Genomic DNA, 15,847 nt, shown 5'->3' on the forward strand with positions numbered 1-15,847 from the left:
TTCATGACAGGTGTCATATCAAATCGGTTTACATGGAACAAGGGGAAAAAAAACATTATTATCAATCATTTAACAGTAAAATAATCAGAGGAGGTAAAAAAGTTACATATAACAAGGAGATCGAACTTGGGAATAGAAGAAAGAGAATGACAGAGAGATAACCATTGTGATAAAAAGGGTATCACTATGTAAGTTGTCCTGTAGGCTTGAGATGTGGAGTTCCGAAAGTGAATAGATTAAGGGAAAGCTTGGCTAAATAGCCAGGTTTTAAGTTTTTTTCGAAATGTCATGGCAGCGTCCTGTCACATGACAAAGAAGCAGGAGGTCTAGCATGGGGCTGAGTAGTGTGGTTCGGGGGTGCCTCCCGTGAGCCGCAAATGCAACATGGGGATGCCTAATCTAATGTAAAGTTCTTTAAATTTATTTATTGTATTTTATGTTAATTTGTAAAGACAAATGGTTACTCTCACTATTTTAATCTAAATCCCTGATTGGCTCTTTTAGTGAAAAATACCCCTCTTATTTGGGATAACAATATATAAATCAAACAATGTGCTTGGAGTGGATGAGAGGAAGGAAAAAGATACTTAAAGTTCATCTAGCTTTTGTTTAAAATCAAACACACACAGCAAATCAACCTAGCTTCCTTTTTAAATCAACACACACACAATATCAATTTACCTTACAATCTCTCTTTCCCCCAAAAATTTTAAGTCACAAAATTTCCCAGCAAAGCAATTGTCTTCAGTCACCAGCAAAATCACATTTTGCTCTCAGTACCCCTTGAGTACTCCCCAACTATCTGCTGTTCTGTCAATGTGCCGCTGCCCTGCTCTGTTCTCCTCTGGAGAATCAACCTGCTTCCTGCCCTTCCCTATGATAAGGATGACCTCACTGGGCTTTTTCAGGATCTGATTCTCATACGATTATTTTTTCTTTCTTCTGTACCTCTCTAGAACCATGCTTTAGTGTTCAATTACATATAGGGCTTCTGTTTGTAAATGAAATCTTTGCTGCAGCTTTGGAGCAATTATTCTTGATGTTTTTCACACAATTGTATTAAAAAATAAAATAATATGTAGCCTCTCTTGTACCAATTAGGAGGCAGGCCAGGGAATCTGCCTGCCCGGATTAACATGGTAGGGGTCCTGCCTTTATTCCCCACCCCTTTATGTGGTTAAGAAGCTTGGGGGGAGGGGGCGGGGTCCCTGTAGACATTGTTTAAATTAAGTTCAGGGGTTCACCCAGAAGATGCAGGCTATTCGTATTATGGGATAGAGGTTTGCAGGATCCTCCCCTAACCCCATGTGTCTCTTTGAATGTGGCTTGGAGCATTCCTGTGCTCTCATTTGACAACCAGGCACTTACACTATTTCCTTGTGGAGATCTGATAGTATTTAAATTAGGGATATCCACTCCCCTCCCCCTTCTCTGTTTTGTTATCTGGCTGGATAATACCATTAGAAGACAGGCTTAACTGTTTCCTTTCCTTTCCTTTTCTTTTTTTGCCTTGCTTTCTGCTTAGGGCTGAGTTGGACAACGAATGGTATGTCAGTGGCTCGTGGTTCGGGAGAGAGGTCGTTCCACGCACTTGATCCTGGAGTGGAGGTGCAGGCCTCTGTCAGTGGGCAGCTTGGTGTTTCGGCGATGTTGGTGGAACAAATCATGGTGCCTGCAGTGGCGGGGCTGGAGCCCGCAGGCAGCTCTCTGGTTCAGGCAAATTCCGGGCTGGAGGGGGTTATTTCCGTTGAGGGAGGGGGTGGCTAGCAGTGCCTCGGGAAACATTAGTCCATCTGCTGTGTTTGTTTGGATCTGGGGGCAGGAAGTGAGTGGCTCCAGCAGGATTGCTGTGCTGGATGTTCGAGGTAGGGCCGTGAGATCCCCAAGGACGTGGGGATCAATCCAGATGAAACTGCAGTCGTCTTTGGGTGAGTGTGTGGGTCAGTCGGCCCTGTCTGGGCTCGGGGTGGGTGGGTGGGGATGTGAATGTGTTAGGCGCAACTTTGGCTCCTGCAGTGTCATCTGGGTTGATCCCCGCGCCCTTGGGAGGGGGGGGGGGCAGGCCAGGCCATGGGGAAGGGCGGAAAAGGGAAAGGGTAAGGTTAGGAAGCCTGATCCCCTTGTAATCCCTTGTGTGGGTCTTGCCCCGGCATCTTTTCATTTTTCAGGGCAGACTAGTGTCGATGTGCAGGATGTGAGTGGTCAGTTGGGAGCCTTTGGGGATCCTTTGGCTATTGCTTGGGGTGCCCAGCCTGCCAGGGGTGGATCAGTGAACTTCTGGCAGGTAAGTGGATGGGTGGGACTGGTTGGGGTCCCTCATTCGCCGGTCAGCAGGTGGGGTGTGGGGGGGGGGGGGGGGGCGACACAGGTTGGTTTGGCCGGGGGTGGGATTATGATTGGAGCAGGGGCATTCCTGCTCCAGGTTGGATAGGATTTGGAGGGCAAGGCGGTATGGGCAAAGTGCCTTTGGCTGGTAGAGGTTTTTCCACCTGGGCCAGGGCTTCCAGTGCCTCTAGAGGTTTTTTTGGGGTGGGCATGCCTCTTCTGCTGCATCTAGAACTTTTTCACAGGACCAGTGGTCTGCTAGGGTCAAAGGTGGCCAAGGGGTGGGGTCTTCTATTGCAGGGGCTCCTGATGTCACTATTCCTGTGGACTCACCTGTGAATGATCCTGAGTCAAAGCGCTCACCCATGTGGCATTCTGGATGGTGCCAATAGCTTGAAAGAGGATGCAGGTCTCGTGGTTCCAGCTCCTGTTCCACCTATACCTGCAGGTGAGTCTGAGGGTCAGAGCGGGGCTGGTGTGGAGGCTACAAAGAAAAGGAAGCATGACTATTCTCCTTCTTCTTCCTCGTCTTCTGCTTTTTATTCTTCTTCATCTTCTTCTTCTGCAGGTGAAATGTGCAGGACCATATCGGGAGGGGTCCAAGCAGGCCATGGCACATCCTTCTTTGGTGGCTCTAACTGAATTGTGGGAGGGGTTTCCTAAAGGCCTTAGGCAGAAGATAAGAAAGCGGACTTTATATAGATATTTTCAGGTTGCTTGAGGGCAGGCTGAGATGGGGCAAGAGAGGTAAGAAGAAGCATAAAGGGGGCAAAAGAGATGACAAGGGTATGACGGTACCTAGGAACATTTTAAACTGGGTGCGCTGTTTTCTTCATTTGGCCAGTGTTGTGGATCATTATGATCCTACTCAATATGGAGCATTGCTGGCTTATGGGGATAATATCCTCATGCTTTTCGTGATTATAAGGGGTGGGCTTGGTTAAATTATGATGAGAAGTTTTGAGATAAGAGGTGGAAAATAAATCTATGGCCTGGGATACTCAGGACATAACTTTGTGGTTGACATGGATGACCAATAAGATTCTATCATCTGGGACTAGAGTGGGGATTGCTGGGTCAAGTTTGGCTTCCTTTCGTTCCCCAGCTGATGCGGGGACAGCAGTTAGAGTGGGAAGTTCCAGCGGGGCAAAAGGGGGAGGCTCAGATGTATGCTGATGGCTTAATAAATCCACTTGTTCCTGGAGTGTAAATTTAGACATGCGTGTTCTTTCTGTAGTGCCGGTCACTCGGCCAGTAAATGTCCCAAGCATTCCTTGGTTGGGAGCGGTAGCGGTGTTAAACAGTGAGGCATTGTGGGGTATTGCTCATTCACTAGTTGATGTGGCAAAAATGATGTCTTGGTTGGAACTGTATCCGGACACCACAGCAGCAGAGTTTTTGAGGGCCGGGTTTCTTTGGATTTTCAGGTCCCTTATATGGTCTGGGGTTTGGGGTTCAGGTTCACAATTCTAGGTCGGTGTCCCGTATGGAGGGCATTGCATGGGCTAAGTTGTCATCTGAATTGAGCTGGGTAGGATAGTTGGCCCCTTTTCTTCTGCTCCTTTTCCTTGCTTGCATTTGTCCCCATTGGCAGTGATTCCTAAGAAGGAGGCAGGTAAATTTTAGATTCATTTTGCACCTTTCCTACCCTCCGGGCTCATCTGTGAATGATTTTGTCCTTGAACATTTGTGTTCCATGCATTATTCCTCTTTTGATGATGCTGTGGCTCTGGTATGGGAAGCTGGGAAGGGAGCATTGTTGGCTAAGGCAGATGTTGTCTGCTTTTCAGTTGTTGCCTTTGCACCCGGAGAGTTTCTTGTTGATGGGTTTTCCTTTTCGTGATCCTTATTTTGTGGACAAGTGTTTGCCCATGGGTTGCACGATTTCCTGTACTTTTTTTTTTAGAGGTTTAGTTCATTCTTGCATTGGGCTGTGACAGCATGGTCCATTATTTAGTTGATTTTCTGTTTGAGGGCCCAGGTAGCCAGGGGTGATGCGGACATGTTTTGGCTGTCTTTTTGGATTTGATGCATCAGTTTGGCGTTCCAATTGTAAGGGAGAAGATGGAGGGGCTGGTTTCTCGGCTAACATTTTGGGTATAGAGTTGGATTCTGTTGCTATGATGGCCAGATTTCCAGTGGAAAAGGTGGTGGCTCTGAGACTATGAATGTGTTTGGTCTGTTTGTCCAAAAAGGTATCTTTGTGTCAGATGCAATCTTTGATAGGGTCTTTGAACTTTGCCTGCCGAGCTATGGCAGGGGTTCATTGCAAGCATCATTACATCAGAGTCAATGGGTGGTTTTGTGAGGAGTTGGCTGTCTGGGATTCCTTTTTGGAATCATTTAATGGATTAAGCGTTTTCCAGGAAGTGGTGGTGTCTAAAGTGGATTAGGAGCTATATTCTGATGCAGCAGGCACTACAGGTCTTAGGGTGTATTGGAGGGGTTTCTGGTATGCCGAGAGTTGACCAGCAGAATGGAGGAAAAGTGGCCTGTTCAAGAACATTACTTTTCTGAAGCTTTTTCCCTTGGTGGTAGCTTTTTGTCAATTTGGGGGGATAAATTGCAGGACAAACAAATGTTTTGGTGTGATAATCTGAGCATGGATGAGGTGATTAACAGGAGGTCAGCTAAGTCTGTTCAGGTGTCTGCCCTCTTACGGTAATTTTTTCTCTTGTGTTTATGCTAGAATGTTACTGTGATAGCTTGGCACATGCCTGGTAGGGAAAACTTATTGGCTGTTGCACTTTCTTGTTTCAAGTGGGTGAATTTCCAAAAATTGGCTCCACAAGCAAAAGAAGGAGGAATCCCGGTGCCTCCTTCCCTGTGAACTATTGGGACGTCGAAGCTTTCAACATAATCTGTGCTTCTGTGTCTCCAGCTACTTGGTCTTCTATCAAGAGTTATGCTGTGTCATCTCAATTTTTGAGACAACTGGGATAGAGGGGGGACCCGGTAGCTGACAGGGATGTGATGCAGTACATTTTGAGGGAGAAGCATTTGGGGTTTTCCTTGGCCCCTGTGCATTCTAGGGTCACAGTTTTTCCTTCATGCAGAAGATTATGGGATATGGGAATCCAATGATGCGTTTTCCTATATGCCACATGTTGGGGGGCTGGGGGTGGATAGAAGGTAAAGCCCATGATAAACGGCATCCTTTACTTTTTCAGCAATTGTTGGGCTTGGTTGTTGCCTTGCCTGGGGAGTGCTGGTCTGCATTCGAGAGTTTGTTTCATATGGTGCTTGTGTTAGCCTTTTTTGTGGTGTTATGAGTTGGGCAGTTGGTGGCTTCTTCAGTTAAGGCCCCAGGGGTGTCAGTTCTTTTGTGGGAGGATGTAGTCGTGGAGGGGGATTGCATTACTTTGCATAATCTTAGGTCCAAAAGGGCTGGAGGTAATGCTGCATGGTATTGGGGGGGAGGGATTGGTGTGCCCAGTTGAGGCAGTGAGGCACTATATGGGGGCACGTCCTTTGTCTGGTGGTTGCTTCCTGCTTCATCAGGATTCTTCCCCCTTGACAAGATACCAGTTTGTGATGGTTCTGAAGAAAGCGATTGGGGCGGCGGAGTGGAGTCCTGAGGATTATGGGACACATTCCTTCAGAATCGGTACTGCTTCTAGTGCAGCTCAAGCTGGGTTTGCGGGGGAAGCCATTCAGCATATCAGGAGTTGGCATTCGTGGACTTTTTAAAATTATATTCGTTCAGAGGAGGGCTTTGGTAGGTTGTTTTAGGTATTCAAGGCACTGATGATTTTGTTTTCTTTCAGATCACGGGGACAGGTCAGTGGCATGGGGGTGAACATGGGTAGTGGGCCACTCCATTTATTGGCCATATCAGCGGGCATTGGTTCGCCCATACGGAGAGCATTTGGGGTTGTCCAACGCTGATCGGAGGATTGCTGATTAGGACATCGCAGGATGCAGTGGACTCAGTTGATACCAATGGGGGAAAACAGTTTGGGTCATTGGACTTGCCGGGAGTTTATTTCTGTGGTAAGGAAAGATTTGTCTCTGCTAATGAATGTCTTGGCCCAGACAGTTTTTGTATGGTCAGGCATTATTAATAGACTTGTATACTTGTGGCGGCGTGGTATTGCAAAGGTCAATGCTCAGATTGGTAAATGGTTGACTTGCCAAGGGGGTTTCTGGTTGCATCATGATTGGGTGAAGGATAGTTGTGTGGGATTTTATAGATTAGATGGTGTCCATTTGTCTGATGTGGGCCTTGATCTGTTCAATAATGCTTTGCAGGAGGCACTTGAGGAGGGTTTTCATGGAATTGATGGGGCCACAGTGGGGGAACAAAAATGAATCTTTGTAATGCTTTTGTACGTGGCGAGTAACCTGAGCCAGGATTGGTTCTGGTATGACATGTTATTGTGTGTAAAGGAGGTGGGGTTTTAAACATGGGTTGTGGTGGGGAGGGACCGGGAAGGCAGAGGAACGCTGGGGTGTGTGGGTGTGTGGGATTTTTGAAGGAATGGGCCACATTGGAAGCTGGTTGGGCTGATGGTGGTTCAGCTTGTAAGTAATTGATCACGTGAAGAACAGCCTGGTAGGGGATATGTAATGTATTCATATGTGTTATTGTGGTAATTTTGCTTGGGCTCGGGTGTACGGTTGTAATTTCAATAAACTGTGGCCATATCTACTCCGTTTATTGCTTGTGTGTCTTGTTTATTGTAATGGGTGAGAGGTGGGCAACAGTCAGGAGATCTAGCTTACCCATGTTATGCAATGTGAGATAACATTGGGGAGAATTTTGTAACGTTGCACATAAATTGGCCAGCAAATAAGTTACACCAATTTTAAGTAGATTTATGCATAAGTTCGCTTTGAAAACTCTCTGTAAATCTACATGCACCCAATTACACCTGTTATTTTGCCCACATAATTTTGCCCCGATAATTTTCATGCAAACTTTTTAAAATAAAAAAGCTTGCAAGTAAGTTTCATCCCTACTCACAGTTCACCCCCTGAAATGTATTTCTGTGGGCAAAGCACGACTTTAGTCGCTCTGAAAACTCCCTCCTTACAGTTTTGGTCACAGGTTCTTACTGCAGTGCTGCCCACTGAAGTGCTGTGGTGGTGAGGGAGACCTTGTGACATTCCATATCCCACAATGAAAAGGGAAAATAATGAATAACACTTTTGGTGGGCATGAGTAAGAGCTCCTCTTCCCACTTTCCCTTCATCTAATCTCTTTTTATCATTCATTCCTTTCGGTCGACGCAAATGCTGTCGCACATGTGATATCGTGCACAAAAATGACAAATCGAGTGTATAGTCATGTTTGTGAATTTTTATGCAAGCTGTTGTTTGTCTTGTATGTCACTCTTGTTTCTCACGTATGTTTGCCTTGACTAGATTGTAAGCTCCATAGAGCAGGGACTGTCTGTCATCTATACAGTGCTGCATATGTCTAATACGTTAGAAATGATAAATAATAGTAATAATAGCAGTCATATTTGCAATTTTTCGGCACATAATTTTGTATCTGTGAAGGTGTTTGCAAATATTATGCAAAATTGCTAATGAGCTAAAGAATCATGCAGATCTGCTCATTAGCAGGTATGCCATAGCAAAATTATGCACAGAAAAATCATATAAAGCTATGAGGTGTAGTTAAGATTTTTTTTTTCAATAACGTTTGCAATTATGCTTGGATTTTATGACAAAAATATCCCTCTGAAGCTATTTAAATAATTTTTAAATAAGCTGATAGGGGAGAAAAGAATTGCACGGTACAAGCTCATTCTCTGGAACCTTCTTGCACATTAGTACATCATCCCCCATTTCCCCCTGAAATTTTATCTTTGCCTTTAATATGGCCTTTTGGCTAGAGCCCCATAGTTGCTTTCCAGCAATGTATTTCTCAGTTTGGTAATGTTTTACACACCCCTCTTTATTATGTGATAAATGCATTCAAATGTTATCATCATCTTCATTTTGTCTACCTGTTCTATTTGCCTTACAGAATGAACTGAATGCTGAAAGCTGACGTCCTCCAGTTACAGAACTCTGCGTGGAATATGCTCCTACGGTAAGTGAGAACTTGTTGTGGTTTTCAAATGCAGCAGTCGATTATTCACACAGAGGATAGTGCAAGCTAGTTAGTGGGGGCGAGCATACACAACATCTGGGTCTTTCCTGCACTCTGTCCAAGTCACAGTAACACAAAGGGGCTTCCGATGTTATCGGATGAAATCTGAAGACTTTGCTGCCTTCCCAGCAATTTATAGGAAAAGGGGATCCTACCTGACCCTCCCCACCCCCACTTGAATAATGGGAAACCCCACACCGTCAATATGGTCCTCTGGAGGTTGAGAGGAGAGACCAAGGGGGGCAATTTTAAAAGAAAAAATGTAAGTACAACAAAAACAATAAATTTGTCCCAAGAACAAGCCCTTGGATCATTACAACCACTTTTATTTATTGTCTTCTTTAAGAAAGAAGAGTCGCTTTTAGCAGAAGGAGGGAATTTGACTAGCAACAGGTGAAGCACTGGAATTCTCAGAGGTAAATGTAACAGCCTTTCCAGTACACATTGTTTTCTTTATAAACACAATTTCAGGCAGGAGAGTTCCTTTCAGGTGTTCCCTTAAAGCGCAGGAAGATATATCTCATGTTCAACTCTCTCATTAACAACTCCTTTTCCTTTTTTTTTTTTTTTTGCACAGGTTTCCACACTGGCTCAGGAAAGTAGCAATCGGTGTCTAACAATCAACACTGTGAACTTTAAGACCCATATCCAGCATCATTTGTCCAGCTAAGTTCAGACTTATCTGAAAAAATGTCTGAATTTAAAATCCCACCGCACTGACCTGCCGTGAGTTAGCTTGATAACTTTTTTTTATCTGGAGCAGGATAGAGATGTTTCAGGGCAGAGTTACCTATCCTGCTACATTAGCTGGATAAATGTTGATTTTCTGCAGGCCTGCTTTCAGTAACCTCTCCAGCACGTTTTTTTTCACAAATTCCTACAGCAGGATCACAGTCTCTGCCTCAAAGTACTGGATTCAGCCCCTCTGGTTTTCTCTCTCTCAGATTTTCTGTGTTGCAGTGGCTCAGGCTTCCTCACTCAGACACTCTTATGAGGTGCCACCTACCTCTTGGTCATTTTCACTCCCATAATAAACCCCTTCTTAGCTTTTCTTTCCCACTTTTAAGGGGCTGATGCAATAAAGTGCGCCCAGCCTACCACACAGATTTACGAGTGGTTAGATGCGCGTTTCAGAATCACTGGACTAGCTCCCGATGTAATGAGATTAGAATGTCCACAATGGGCGCCCAAAACCATTGCATAGCCAATAGTACTCGGCTTCATCTACATGGAATTTATATGTGATGCAGAAAATCGCTGGGCACCCAACACACCTTTTCTAACCTGGCAAATTTAACTCCAGCTCCGCGTCTAGCGTTAAGTCATATAGGCGAATCAAGAGCACACGAAAAAAACAAAAAATACTGCTCTCTGTGGCTCCTCCTACTTCAGTATCCTTGCAACACTTAAATCTACTGCTTGTTCTTTAAAAATAAAGTTATGATGTAATGGTTTGATGTAAAAAAAAAAAAATTCTGGAGGCAGACTTTACAAGTAAAATGTACACGCACAATAGCAAGGGGTGAAATCGGCCTGCAGCAGAATAAAACAACCATGCGCCTGTTACAGTTCTGGGCTCCCGTTGTGTTCGAGCGCTAGGGACGCACATTTTTTTCCTTAGTGCGTCCTATTTAGGTCAGCACCTCATCTTAATGCTGCATCGGGCGCCCAGGGAATGTGGCTGTGCGCGCGTTAGTGAAACACACGCCGTTTGCATCGACTCCTATGAGAGGCTTCGGATTCCACAGCTCCTCTGCTCTCAAGCAATAAAAGGTCTGTTTTGCATTGCCTCCAGACTGGTCAGCAGCCTCTCTCCTCCTCACTATTCTCCTGCTGAACTCAAGCTGTGATTTTTCTCCTGTGCACCAGCTTCTGATTCTACAAAACTACTCCTGTCTTTGGTTGTCTCTCCCAGCACAGCAGCAGACACACTCATAAACAGCAAACTGCCTTACCTCCTGTTTCTGTGTTTTTGTTTTTTTCATGATATCACACACAGCCACAGGCTACAGGGTGCTCTCTTCCTGAGCTGCAAGAGTTATCAAATTCTGCAGCAGATTTTTTAAAAAATTCTGCAGCAATTATGTAGCAAATTGGCATAAGTTTGCATTAATTTGCATATTTGTGTATATGTTTATTTTACTTTACAAAAATAAGGTACTTTTCTATCATTTCTGTGTGCAGTTAATTTATTTTGGAGGAAGGGATCTTACTGATTGTACTGGAAATGTGTGTGTGTGTGTGGGGGGGGGGGGGGAATAGAGGAACGTGGAAGGGATCCGGAGGATGGGGTGAGAGAGAGGATTTCAGATAAGGGCAGTGAAGAAGGAATCTGAGATAGTGGGAGTAGAAAGACAGAGGATGGAGAAGGAATGAACACTCAGGAAGAGGGGAAAATGGGAGAATCTGGGATTGGTGGAAAGGGAATGTGTGGAGAAGTAAGGGGGTTCAAGGAGGGGGAGGGAAAAGAGAGGGGACTCTGGATGGGGGAAAGGTACCTGGGCTCAGGAGAGGGAGGGATGATTCACTCACACCTTTCCTCTTAACACCATTCACTTCTTTCACATTCCAGTTCTCCACAAGCACAGTCCCTCTGATCAACCTGCTCTTCATATCCCCTCACACTTACCTCCAATTCCCTCAATCACTCTCTTGTACCCAATCAGTTCGCTCACTCACCATCCCCCTCATTTCACACTTGCCCCCCACCACACCAACCCTTCACTCTTGCCCCATTCCCATATTCATTCTTTCTCCTTCTCCCACAGCCCCTCTGATTGCCATATTTACTCTTGCACCCTACCACCCAAACCTTTCTTTTCCCATCCCCTTTCACTCTCCCTTCCCAATTTACCATTTCTGATCCCCTCTTTCAATCTCATCCCTTCATTCTTGCCTCCAACCCCTTTTTCGCTGTCCCTTCCCCCATACTCTTTCTCCCCCATGCCCCCTCTGATTCACTCCTGAACTCACTGCCCACCCACACATTTTGTCCCCACCCCGTCTCCATTTTTATTAACCCCCTCAATCCCCTTCCCGAGTATGTCTGTCTCATAACCCAGTCTCCTTCCTGAGTACTCAACGCCCCCTCCATTGATTAGCAGCAGGAAAAAGATTGAGGAGAGCAGCGGCAGCACGCGGGCTGATTCCTCCTCTTCTGGTTCCTGGGGCTCTGCTGCAGCTTTCAAGCACGTAGCTGTGTTCAGTGCAATTGAAAGTTGCAGTCAAGCTGGGTGACAGAAGAGGAGGAAACAGTCAAACTTGCTAACACTGCTCTTCCTCCTCCGTTGCCCAATCAACACGTTGGGAAGAGTTGATGCGGCCTGAAATACCGACACTGTTCTCCTCTCCTGCACCGTCAGCACGTGGAAGGAGTCAGCCTTGCAGCCTCTTCACAGCCTGCAGCAAGAAAACGTCTTCACAGCTAGGCTTTCTCGGGTTTCCCACAGCAATTTGGCTGACACTGGCAAAATCCACAGGAACAGGCGGATTTTGCAGTCTTTCCTGCGGCCGCGGAATCTTGGGAGACCAGGGGCCCAGGTTATAGCATTGTCAAACCTTGCTTCCTTTCCCAAAGGGACGCATTTCCTTGTGCAGCCAGCTTGCTGCTGACTTCAGGTTATTGTCAGGTGATAACCACAAAGACTGCAGATTCTGAGCCCTAGGCTTTTTGTAACTCCCCTTAAAGAGACGGTAGCAGCCACTTACACCAGTATCAGAGCTGCCAAGTTTCCAAATTCCAGGAGGACGATTTTTTTGGCCAGTACTGGTTTTGATCTTATATCACAAAGCAGTGTGGTATTTGTAGTCCCTGATTCTATTCATTGAAACCAGTGCTGCAGGTCCCATAATGCATCAGAATGGGGTTGTTAGAAATCCAGGACTGGCTTAAAATCTCCCCCCTGGAACTGGGTAACTTGGCCGCTCTGCAGTATTAAGAACACAAAATAAAACTTTTGTTTTTTACATTTTAAACCTTGATTACAGTAGATTACTTTTATTGTACAAGACATGTCGTCTGATGATCTGGAGCGTTCCAACATTTTATGCTTTCCTTCAATATTAAGCATGTAAGCACAGATTGCCAGAATACCGTATTCTGCAGTCAGAGCGTAGGCACTGTTAGGAATTTATAGACGGGGGATTACTTACAAATTCGTGGACATAAAAACAGGATAAATGTAATGAGGAAAACATTTTTTAGATGAGGTTGCATCAGATCAGTCTCTAATCTGAGAAGCCACTGACCCTTTGTTTGGAAACAATTTGTACTCTGGAAGTGAGCTCTCAAATCATCATCACTGGCATCTAAAGGAAAGCACGGGCTTGGAATTCATGAAATAAGAAAACAAACATCTGGCCAGGTAAGAGTTACTAGGAAAATGGGAAACGTGAGCCAATAAATAAGCATTGGCAATCAAATGAAAGGGAAGACCAGGGCTTAAGATCTTTTGGAATGTGAGAAGTTTGAGAAGAAAAATGAAAAAGACGTTAGGAATGAGGAAAGCAAAATAACTACAAGTGGAATTAGCCAAGTTGCCAACTTCTGAAAACTTGAAGAGGGAGCAAATAAGATGCAGGCTTAAGCCTTCCATTAAAATATGTGATTAACTTTGAGGTACTTTTTTGCAGCTAATAGCAGGAAAATAAAGACACTGCCTTGGGAGTAACTTTAGTCATCCTGAATGTTTCCTTAAGGTAAAGTTTGGTCCTCAAAAACTGCAGTTTGTTAAAGAAAAACAACAAAGTGGTTAGATGGAGATCATATCTTTATTAGGCTTCCTTCCTACTAACAGAAATATGATTATATTGTACCTGAATGTAATCCACTTTGAAGTGCTGAATAAAGTGTGAAAAGCGGAATATTAAAAAAAAATAATAATGATTATTTTTAAAATATAAAAAAAGCTACCTTTCTTCCGACTGAGACTGTCTGCAACTCTGAAATAAAGTGACAAAAGCAGAAGAAAGAAAAGAGAGAAACAAAAATGTACCAGCCTGATTTTTAAAACCTGGTTTGGGATTTGATGTATTTAGTATACATTTTTCCCCAAAACAAAATGAGACAAGCATTGTGGTGTAGCTAGCTGGTCCTTTGACTCTGTGGTTAATAATCTGGCCTGATGTGAGGGAGAATTCTTTTCATGTCGGTCATTTTATAGCCCGAAGTATTTTACCGCATGCTAAGCTGAACTTTATCCAAAGCTGAGATCATGCTATAGCGTCATGTTATGGGACAGACTTTAAAAATACACCGCTTAACACCGTAACCCCTGAAGAAGCTCACGAAACACGGATCGTGTCGGGTCTCGGCTGGTGTTTGAAAAAAAGCTGTCACCACTCTACGCTACACAAAGGATAAGTGTTCTGTCTTTATATCTATTTAATAGAATGCAAAAATGAAATAAGAATGCAAAAATGAAATAAGGAAAAAAAAAATGAAAAAATGGAATGTAGATACCAATGATTATAAAGGAAGTCAATCACGTTAAACCCATTTTATAGGATAGTGGTTAACGTTGTGTATATTTGATACAACTGCTATGAGTACCCTCTAACAAATATCGAGAGGCACACTTGGTATATGAGGTATCACATTCCCAACATTTATTCATATTTCAGCTTATATTTATGATGTTCGTATGAAACATTCATCTCGCAATACATCATAATCTACACAGTTCCTAGTTTGAACTTTCATAACTGTCACAGTCCAAAGGAAAACTGTGTACATCCTGGATCTGTGACGACATTCTAATTAACTGTTGTCATTCTAATTTTAAAGAGTGAAGCTTCACTGAAATGCCTGATCTGGGGAAAAAGTGAATGTTGTGTAATTATTAAGTCTTCCATGGGATGCTTGATGCTTGAGAGGTTCAGGCCTTGCAGGTCATACCGACTTCTCCTTTGCTATTGCTTTCTTCCCTACATCGTCTTAGGCTAGGACGAAAGCAAGATAATTCCCCATGCTGGAAAAAAAAAAAAAAGCATATAAACTAAAAGGAGCACTGCTAAAAACAACAACGTGATTTGATGCAGTGGTCTTGCATTATTTTAATATAAAATCACCTACATGTCTTCAGACATGTAGGTGATTTTATATTTTGAAAAAGAAAAGGGACAGAGCTCTTCTCCATTTAAATACTGGTCAGAATGATCCTGTTTTAAATAAGAGCTCAATTTCTATATAGTTTTTCCTATCAACAAAACTAAACAAATGGAAACACTGTTTAAGACTGATCGTTAAACCCAAAAATGATAAATGACATGAACGTAATGTCACAGATGTGAACCCTTGGGCTGTGGCATGGTTGATGCAGCCTAGCAGGCGAACCCAATAGGAACAGACCAATAGCAGGTGGACTTGTTCTTAACAGAGATTAGTTCTAGGGCTTCACCTATACCAGCCTCATTATCCGCAGTTTGAGCCTTTGGGTTCCGGGTGTCGGCAGGGCTTAGGCGAGAGTACTGTATGGAGCGGTCAGATGACATCAAGTAGTGGGCAGAGGTCAGGCCTGGCAGCAAATAAACAGTGTCCAGGTCCAGGCCAAGCTAAGGGTACATAGTGAGCAAACAGTATGCGGGTCAAGGCCAAGATCAGGGCAGGCAGAAGGCAGAAGAGTAGTCAAGTCCAGAGCAAGGGTCAGAACCAGGAGTCAGGCAGAGATGGAGAGACAAAATGAAGACAAGGCACTGGGGACCAAGACACAAGCAGGATAAGACAAGGTAACAACAAGGCAGGGTAACAAGGTAAGGTAACAGACAGATGCAGCAAGCAACACACATTGCAAGGCAGGAGGACCGGTTGCTAGGCAAGGCTTGGAGAGTGGCTGGGGTTTAAATACCCAGTCGTGTGACATCATCGGTGAGCACCGGCGGTTCAGTATCCCGCTGCATGCCCTTCAAGAGTTGGCTTTCTGCATGCATGCCTAGGGAGGCCTAGGGGCATGCCATACATCAAAATGGTACCCTCTGCTGGGGAGTATGCATCTGAGTTAATTAATTCCAGTGCAACTCCAGTGAATAGCACCTATTCGCAAAGAAGAAAGAAGCCACTGAAGATAAGCTCTGACGCCTGGGCTCCAAGCCTGGGCCTGAACCTCAGCCTAGGCTGAGGCCCAGGTATTGGGACTGAGCACCCACCCCAGGCCACAGCATCTGGCTTGGGCCCGGGCTCTAGCCTAGATCAAGGCCCAGGCGTCAGGACCCAGCCTCCAGACCAGGCCCTGACATTGGGCCTAGGTCCAGGCCAAGGAGTGTCAGGACCTGGCTTCCTGGCGGGGCCACGGTATTGGGCGGGGCCCTGGCCTAGACTGAGGCCTAGGCAATGAGACCCGGCCTCTGGGTCGGGCCCTGGTGTTGTGTTTGAGTTTGGGCCCAAAGCCTCAACATCGGGACTTGGCCTCAAGCCTGGGTTGC

At 44.8% G+C, this 15,847-nt stretch overlaps 1 long non-coding RNA gene across 2 annotated transcripts; it reads left to right on the forward strand.

The window, feature by feature from the left end:
* Positions 1-2,418: 2,418 nt before the first annotated feature.
* On the forward strand, positions 2,419-10,580 carry LOC115086096. Of its 2 annotated transcripts, none has more exons than XR_003855072.1 (4): positions 2,419-2,773; positions 8,303-8,368; positions 8,558-8,844; positions 9,006-10,580. It is a non-coding gene; the product is annotated as an uncharacterized LOC115086096 (long non-coding RNA). The 2 variants fall into 2 exon arrangements; XR_003855073.1 differs by having other exon boundaries at positions 8,775-8,844.
* Positions 10,581-15,847: the final 5,267 nt, after the last annotated feature.

Source organism: Rhinatrema bivittatum, chromosome 2 (assembly GCF_901001135.1).
Source record: "Rhinatrema bivittatum chromosome 2, aRhiBiv1.1, whole genome shotgun sequence".
Taxonomy (NCBI): domain Eukaryota; kingdom Metazoa; phylum Chordata; class Amphibia; order Gymnophiona; family Rhinatrematidae; genus Rhinatrema; species Rhinatrema bivittatum.